At 46.4% G+C, this 9,005-nt stretch overlaps 1 protein-coding gene across 6 annotated transcripts in view; it reads left to right on the top strand.

Moving 5' to 3' along the window:
* Window positions 1-2,766: 2,766 nt before the first annotated feature.
* Window positions 2,767-9,005, top strand: part of ZNF536 (zinc finger protein 536) — a 319,073-nt gene continuing 312,834 nt past the window's right edge. For 2 of the 6 annotated variants that reach the window (XM_072346340.1, XM_072346335.1), the window contains exon 1: window positions 3,278-3,608. The gene's annotated coding sequence lies outside the window, so the exon portion shown is untranslated. Of the gene's footprint in view, window positions 2,941-3,277; window positions 3,609-3,640; window positions 3,685-4,395; window positions 4,526-5,943; window positions 5,987-9,005 lie in introns of those variants that run through there. The other 4 variants (XM_072346336.1, XM_072346339.1, XM_072346337.1 and 1 more) reach the window with 4 other exon arrangements.

The raw sequence follows: 9,005 nt of genomic DNA, 5'->3' as shown, positions 1-9,005 counted from the left end.
GTAACACTGGAGGGCACTACAGAAGTGCTAGTGTTGAGGACATTAGGAATTCCAAGAAAGGTTGGAGCAAAGTCTCCCTGAGCTCATGTCTGAGGTCTTCTAAATCCCATCTATCCAACAGACATTGCATAGAAGCCTAAGCATATCATTGAGTCAAGACAGTTTTGTGAATCTTTGTCTCAGTCCTTGCCTCTGTGGATGTACTCGGCTCACAGATATACATTATTTCATTGGGCTCCATTTTGGGGAGAGGTTGGCTATCCCAGCCCAAATAACCATGCTGATGATGCCTTGGGGAAAAGAATTTTGTTTGGTCTTTTTTACAGCGCTCTCCCCTGATAGCACCATTTCTTGCATGGCAGCCTCCTCTTCCAGACTTTGAGAAACTTTTGGTTGACACGTTCTTCCTATGGAGTTGAGTTGGATGATCATTTATTGACTGGTGGCAAACAAAATTTGACTGGACGTTCACCAGTGGTGGATCACGGCTTTGCTGTCAGCTCAGTGATGGTTTAGTACGAAGGTTCAGCTTCCTGGGATGTGGTTCCTAATCTCTGTCCACTTACAAATTTCTGGAGGGAAACTTCTGCTCCCTCCAGAACAGAAAGGGGAGGATAAATACATTAATTTTTGCAAGGATCAGAGTCCAAGTCTTCATCCTCACTCTTTGTTTTCACTCTGCTCGCTGTCATTAAAAGAACATCAGGCACTTTTACCAATGGAACAGGAAATCCCAGTGAGATGTCTCAAGCTCCTCTGCTGTCAGTTGCTGTTTCACCTATCTCTAGCCAATATTCTTATCTTTGTCTCAGGAAAAAGAACCACAGGGTTTTCCTGAGCTCTCATTCTTCTGTAACTCTTTGTGCAATGCTCTCAATCTCACGCCTGCCAGGACTCCAGGTGCCTGATTTGGCCCTTGTGTCTGAAGTGCCGTCACCTCCTACGTTGAACTGTGAAGCCCTAGGTCGCGGAAATCATAAGGTGAAATCTGATATTAAACCAAAAAGGTATGGCTTATTCCTTTATGAGACTGCTAATAATGTTCAGCCTTGACAGGGTTAAAAGGCAACATCCATTTCCCCATTATCTTGTTTAAAAAGTGCCTTTTTTAAAGTCCATATGGCGACTTCCTTTCGACCTGCTTTCCCATCCTCGTCTCTTTGTCAGGGCTGTCACTTATAAAGAATCACTTGACTTACAATAACAAGTTCAAAAGAAGACAGAATATAATCAGTTGATCCACGAAGAATTGAAATAAAGAACACCCCCACTGCTCCAGTTATCATTCCCATAGAGATAGTGATATTATTGATGTGATTGCTATGCTAATTTCTATAGAAAAAACTTGTATTTTGGAATTTGTTCAAAGAGAATTTCAGACACATCAAATTGGAAAATGCAGAGTGAATTCCTAAACTTTTTAGTATAGGCATGGGAATCTTTTTTTTTTTTTTTTCTTCTTTTTTTATTTTTTATTTCTTTTTTCTTTTTTAACTTTGAATAGCTCCGAACAACTATTTATAAACTTCCTTTAAAAATCAATTGAAAAATATGTTGCTAATTTTTCAGTTGTTATAGAAAGTTAATTTACTGCAGTCCCAGGAAAAAAAAAAACAACCCAACACATACAACCCACAAAGTCTTACGGTACCTACAGAGTTATTAATATCATCCCTGTGCCCTGCAAGTGGGGATTGGACCACGGAATCCAGAAAAAGAGGCTAAGGATTATAAAAGATGGGTACGCTTAAGTGCAGTGTTTAGGAAGGGCTAATTAATCTATACCCCTTCCCCTGCAATTCCATAGTCCCTCTGGGAATTGCCACAGACATAAACTTTCCCCCCCCCCCCCTTCTTTTTCTTGGACTCCTATTTTAACCAGAAGGTTTCAGCTTGTGATGTTATGCTTTTTATGTAGTAAACTGATTTAAAATGTATGCCAGTCATCTTCAGGGAACTCATTTCAGTCAAGATGAAACTAGTCTTACCTGAATCAATGTTTTAAGTGTCCCTGTGGCTCGGCATTTTGAATAATCAATCTGTCTCCATCGCTTCTTAATCATGCGCATCACAGCCTTTTTTATTTGTCAACCCTTTCCGATCCTGGCTTTTTGTTATTAACATGCCCCTAATGTCACATGCGAGCCTTTTCTTTAAAACAAGCTGCTCATTGGTGTATTTTGATACTTTTTATTATTACTAAATCTTTTTTCCCATAATTACACCACAATCATTATATAATCCCATAACAAAGAGTCTATTGAGGCACCATGCTTTTGTCAACTATGGGACACAGAATCCATAATTGCATTATTCAGCTTCTCTTCCACCCCCCCCCACCCCCCCCCCACCCCCCTTTGTAGAAACACAACCTATTTCACCAGTCACATTTGCACCTTGTTTGCTCGGTTATATATTATTTACTAAATCGTTGCCCTGCGGATAAACCTTGTAAAGTTGCTTTAAAAAAGTTATTTGTTTGATAATTAAGTCCTGAAAACCCATCGTTTAATGATTATTCCGAACCCATAAGGCAGAGAACCTCCATGACGTTTTTCTCTAAGTTTAATTACCGTATGCTAATTTCCTTGCCTACTACGTGATTAATTAAAATCATATTTTCATAATCATTTGGCACTAGTATTGTTTTAGAATTATCATGATCCCCTAAATAGTGTATGTAAATAAAGTCGGCTCTAATGGAAAGAATCAAAATGCAACGCTGAGGACCTTTATGTGTTTGTATGCATGCGATTGGCAACATAACTGGCTTATTTACATTAAATACGCCACAAGGTTACAGTGCAGATCAACGTCACTTTATCGCTGATTACTTCTCTTAACCGCCGGAGCGGTGACTGATGCTCCGGTCCCCCGTCCGCCCAGCTTTCCCCGGGAGTTTTTTTCGGGAGCCGCAGACTTTGCACACTTTCGGATCAGGTACGGGGGGCGCCTCGGGGAGCCCCCGGGGGGGGGCGCGGGGCGCGGGCGGAGGCGCGGGGCGCGGGCGCTGCGCGGGGGCTGCGCGGGCCGGGGGCTGCGGGGCGGCGCGGGCTCCTCGGGGTGTTTACACGGGCTCAAGGTCACGACCAAGCCGCGCCGTGTTAAATGGTTTCTTAGTTGCCAGACAGGGAGAAAAAAATGGACGATCGCAGACCATTCTTTGTAGATTATTATATCAAGGGTTCAGCTTTTGGCTCATCAAAGCTAAATGCCGCAAGACCTATCTAGTTGCTGTGAATTATGCCAAGACGACAATGGAGTGCTTTTTTAATGGTACAATGCATTTCACCTACCAGATAGGGGGAGTCCACGCTGAGAGATGGGGATGTCTTGTGATGTTGGGTGATCGGTATCAATGAAGGGGGTGATTCTGAAAAGAGACAGATTAAAATAAAGCGCTCTCTGCCCGGGATGTGCTGGAAGCAGTTGGGAGGGCTACCCGGAGCGGGCGGCCGCGGCAGCCCCGCGCCACACTTTTCCCCCTCCGCACCAGAAAATGATCAAGTCAATCATGTGGACATGCTTCATTATTCATTGAACACAATCTTTTACAACGCTCCGTTTACGTGCGGGAGTTTCTTCTACGCTTTGCTTTAAATTTGAAGGTAAGAAAGACAAAGGTAAAAAAGGGGGTTTTGGAGGATCCGGGAGGCTCCCGCGAGCCGGCAAAGAGGCTCCAAAGTCAGTCCGGAGTACGGTTCGCTTTTGTGTTGTGTTGTGTGTTTTCTTTTTTTAATTTCTTTTTAATCATCGCAACGGGGCCTGCGTTTTCCACCGCGATTAAAAAAATACGGTATAATTAAATATCCATAGCAGTGACGTTTGCAAGCAGGGCTGTCAGGGGAAAAGCAGAAAATAATGAAAGGAGCGGAGAAGCCATTGAATGGCGCTATAGAACTTAGCCTGAAGAAAAACCCGTACGTTTTTGCCTCTTTCTCGCTCGTTTCTTTTCGAACCGTTACTTCGCGGAGCGGAGCCGGGCGGGCGGGCGCGGGGTGCCTTGGCCGGGGGCTGCCCTCCGCGCGGCGAGCCGCACCGCCCCGACCCGCAACTCGCCCAGAAACTTTGTGTTTTCGAGGGCTGCCGCCGAGCAAACTTTGCCGAAGTGACTTTAACCGCGGGCCCCCCTTCCTCCCTCGCTCTCCCCCCTCCCTCCCCCCCTCGAAGGATCCCGGCTAATCGCGGTGTAATTTGTAAACTCCCCCAACCCCCCCCGCTCCGCTTTTTTTTTTTCTTTTTTTCTTTTTCTTTTTTTTTTTTTTTTAAATCAAAGTTAGCTGATGCATACCATGTGTCAAACTTGTGAGATTCAAGTGCCTAAGAGACCTGCCATTTTGTGCTCTAATCGACCTCTTATGAATAGGAGCCGTGCATAATGCTGCGAGGAGCGTTGTGACATTCAAGTAGGCACTAAATGTCAGGCCGGGTCTCAGCCCGGCGGGGGGAGCGCAGCGCCCGGCGGGGAGCGGGAGGCACCTGCCAGCCCGCGCCGGGCTTTGTCAGCGCCCGGAGAAAGTAACAGGTTAAGGAGGAAACTTAAATGGCACCGCCGGGGGGAGCGGCCCCATCCTCGGCGGCGGCGGGCGCGGGGCTGCGGGTGCGGAGCCGGGAGGCGGGGGCACGGCCGGCGGCGGGATTAGCGGGGGGGTTTGGGGAAGGGGGGGGGTCGGGGGGGGAGAGGAGAGGTTCTTTGATGCCGCGTAGGAAAGAATCCAGATTTTAATGCGCCCATCTGTTGCAGTTTTGCAAATAATTAATATATGTGTGTGCGTGTGCGGGAGGGAGAGGACTGGAGGCAGCGGTGACGCCCGTGAACTTTAAACGCAAAATAGAAGGTCGCGGAGATTTACGCGTCGTTCGGAGGGTCCGCGGCTCCCGCCCGGTGGGGCTCCGGCCCGAAAGTTACTCGGGGCGGCCGGCGCTCGGGGAGCGGGGCTCGGGGCCGCGGGTGCCGCCGGGGCGGCGAGAGCTCCGGCCGCCGCCCGGGGGAGCGGGGCATTGTTGGGGCCGGGCCGGAGCCGGCGCGAGGCGGGGACGCGGCGCGTCACATCCCCGTTCGCTCCGGCCGCCGGCGGGGCTCGGTGCGGGGCAGGAGCGGCGCGGGGCGCGGCTGCCGTCCGCCCGGCTGAGCGCTCCGCGGGGCTGCGCTCCCCCCGCCGCCGCCCCCCCGTGCAGTTTAAAATAAATCCAACAGGGGCCGTGTTTGCTGAGCTGATCTGACCGCTTGATGCAGATAGCGGCGGCGAGCCTCCCCGCTTATGTGGAAAAAGACTATTTTAAGTGTCATAATTAAGTTTAGAAGCCTTGTTTGGGCTCATTCACTGCTCGAAATAAAAAGGACTGGCTGCTTTTAGACCCTTTCTGAAGGGGTTGGCGAAGCGCCTCTGCACGTTTGCTCGGAGAAGAATGTTTTCTTTCCTAGTTTAATATTAGAAACTATATTTTTACTCGTTTAAACTGGATTTGATTATTCCTGCCGAGGTTTTTTTTCTCTCTCTCTTGCCCCCCCCCCCGCCCCATCACTCAAATCTTTGTTCATTGTTCATTGACTGGGGAAGGCTGCTTAAATGTACGGAGCGAGTGGGGAGGCCCCCTCGCTGGTTTGATGTTGAAATAGTAAACCTGAATGAGGAGGGTGGCTGGAAAAGTGGACATTGCAGCTTTAATTAACTTCAAGATGCTTCGGCGAGGACCAGAGCGTAGTAGTGACGTTGCCTCATAAATCTGCCCAGTGCCGTGCGTTGCATTGAACTATTACAGTATCACCGTCATGCTGAATATTCACTACCTATCCGGGAGCAGATTTGCATAATTGGATCTTTTTTTTTTTTTTTTTTTTTTTTTTTTTAATGAAACTTGTTTGCAAAAAAAAAAACAAAGCCAAAAAAAAAAAAACAACCCAAACCAACAAATCAAACCCAAAAGCCCAAGTGAAAACCGCGGCGATCTGCATGATTGTATGGGGTTCAAACATATCCGAAAAGTAAGTGACCTGCATCAGTACATCAATAGGTTAAGTGCAAATAAGATGAGAAGTGCTTCTGAAAGCTGTACATTCCCTACGTGGTCTCTTGGGTTATTTCTCAATAGCGGGATTTTTTTGTAGCCTCAGGGATTTTAGGTTTTCTGTCTGCTTTCATAACTTTTTCCCTCACAGTCCTCATGCAAGGTGAGGCTTCGTGCGGTGCCTGCGTACCTGCGGTGGGCTTTGGGAAGGAAATAGACGAGCAGTTGGCGATGCGCGGTGTTGGAGCTGTATAATTACACTGCTGTGAAGGGAGCTGTGCGTTGCTGTTGTGTTGTTGATCATCGTGCAGATCTTCACGGAATACTTGGGAATATTCAAAGATTGTGCGTGTTCGCGTATGCTGACAAACTGCCTTACTTAACTAAGCTGCTACTTCTTAAATCGTAGAGGCAAGGAGGTTTTTAATGCGTTTCTCTCCTCCCGTTTCACTGAGGATGAAGATTACTGGAGTAATTAAAAATGCCAGGGATTTTTAGAGGGAATTTTCAGGTTATACGTTGAAGCCATCCGCTCCTGTCGGAGGGGCTGTGGTGCAGGACTGCGGGTTTTGGTCAGGCTCGGAAGTATTTTGCAAATTGAGACTCTGGGCTTTCAGGTATTGTGGGGACAAAGTTGTGAGCGGAGGCGGCCGGCGGCTCCTGCCCGGAGCAGCGACCCGTGGGGACGTGGAGCGGGAGCAAAGGCTGCGCACAGCCTGAGCCGTGCCGGCCGCCCCCCGCGCCCAGGGCTGCTTTAGTTATGATGTCATTCTGATAGTGGAGAGCAAATGTCTCCTGATTCTGCCATTAAACGCCTGGCTGATTTGCCTGATAATGATAGCATTGACGTCCTGCTCCTTGACAAATGCAAGCCCTATGAGCCCTATGAATTAACTTTTTTTCCCATAGATGAGAGCTAGCTAGCTTTACGACTCTTGAATGTAGCAGTGCTTCTCTGACAGATTGCTTGGAACCTCGTTGCTTCTGCAGCAAACCCCTTCCCCAAGCCCCGCTTGCGTTAGGCTGCTCGTGCACCCCTGTGCAGTGTGGGCCTGATGCGTGGAGCTGCTGATTTCTCAGCACTTCCACTGACTTGGGACGGAGTTGTGGGGGCCCGGCTGCTGTGATTTTGGGGCCCCGTGTTCAGCTTTCCTTTTTTCTTTTTAATTTTTTAAAGTTGGTCAGCTGAAGAGAGCTCTGTGATTTCTCGTCATTGTAAAAAATGCTTGTCAGTAGCTTCAGATGTTTGTCCTGCTCTGTTCTGTTTTTTTCCCCTTCCTGCTCTCCTTTTGTAGTTAATCTTCTCGTGGATGTGCTGTTAATATTTTTAATCTTTTGAACAAAAGAATCATAAATGAGTTGTTTAAAGTTTTTAGAATGTCTCAGAGAGAAAATGTCTCCAGTTGGTAACAAGTGCTTGGAGAATCGGCTGCTGTCTCAGCCCCAGCACTGGAAGGGAATCCTCCTGGTGCAGCTGATCCAGCCTGCAGCTGGGGACACTTTCCCTTTCTGCTCTGTCCTCAGATTTTGCTTGTGCCTTTGAGTTTGTATCACCGCAGGTAAATGAAATTTAATACCTTTTATTTTATTTTGTTTAAAGTGCAACTGGCTTAAACTTTGTTTTCATTTGCTGTTCAAACGATGACAATTAGCAGCTGCAGATGCAAGAAAGGTTAGTCCCTCTATTCCATTTGCAGGGAGCGCGTCTAAAATATTTGCATGCTAAAGCTGCCTTTTGCAAATGAGTTCCTGAAGATACAAGTTGTTATGATGGAAATTGTGTATTAAAACACTTTTAATAATTGGCTGCGTCTTTATCAATTGTAGCGAAGAAAAAGAAATTGTTCTATGGGCTTTTTGACTTCTGAACGTATTGGAGCTCTCTGATACTCAGCAAGTTGTCTGGCGCTGTCCTCTCTGAAGACTTTTATGTAATGAAGAGGCTGATTGTCATATTTTTGTCCATGCTGGAGGCCAATAACCCAACCCATTCATTATCAGAAGAGAGTAGCCTGGAAGTTGCAACATCAGGACCACTGTTTTGCTTGCAGCAATGGAGCGCTGAGATCAGGAATCGTGATTTTCAGTACGGAAAACTGGCACATGTAGTTGTTTATCCGCTATGGGAGTCATAGGTGGCCAGAGATGTTTGCATTAGCACAGACATAGAAAATCCAGCAGCCCAGTGAAATGGGTTGTGCTCATTCCTGGGAAGGACAAGTTTCAGCGAGCAAAGGAAAATCTGCAGGAGTCGTTTTGTGTCATGTCTTGGCTTAAAGTTAACTTTGAATTGCACAGGTGTTTGTAGAGTGCTTTGCCTTAATAAATAAATAAATAAAGCGCATGGTTTTAGATGAACTTTATAAAAAATTGAAGAGAAAGCCAGAAATAGATTTATTTTTTTACAGTTTGAATAAGGCCAGCTACAGCTTTTATTATCGTCTGATTTAGCCTGTTTTGACGCTGCTTGTGAGTGAATCTGAATTTTAATCTGGGAATTTTGCTCAGCTATGAGTAGATGTGTGTCTGCTCTTCCTTACTGCTAAAAGCAGGACTGTACTGAGAAGACATTTTTCTATCCTCTCATTTTCAGTTTTGTTTTGGCTTATTCTTTATCCTGTCTTCTTTTGGGTGTTTGGTGCGTCTCTTTCAGAGGTGCAGGCAGTTTGGATTCAGGGAAGGAGAAAGTCGATGAAAGAATAGAATACATACCATTTTTATTTATTTATTTTTAAAGAAACACGGATGAACTTATTTCTGGCAACTGCAGATGAAAATCCACATTTCTGTAGCGTTGGCACTCCAGGCACAGAGTGAACAGGAAAAAAGAATGGGTTACTGGAAGAAAACATGCGAAAGCAAAATAATTCTGCAGTCCTTAATTGGATGATCTTAAGGTTGTTGTACAAAGGCGAGTTCTGGTTTCCAGTTGCGCGGCCAAATTCAGCATACAAACTTTTTATGAGTAAGTCACTGATCAGAATCTGACCTTGGAT

This window comes from Excalfactoria chinensis, chromosome 11 (genome assembly GCF_039878825.1).
Source record: "Excalfactoria chinensis isolate bCotChi1 chromosome 11, bCotChi1.hap2, whole genome shotgun sequence".
Classification (NCBI taxonomy): domain Eukaryota; kingdom Metazoa; phylum Chordata; class Aves; order Galliformes; family Phasianidae; genus Excalfactoria; species Excalfactoria chinensis.
This window is presented reverse-complemented; position numbering and strand designations above follow the sequence as displayed.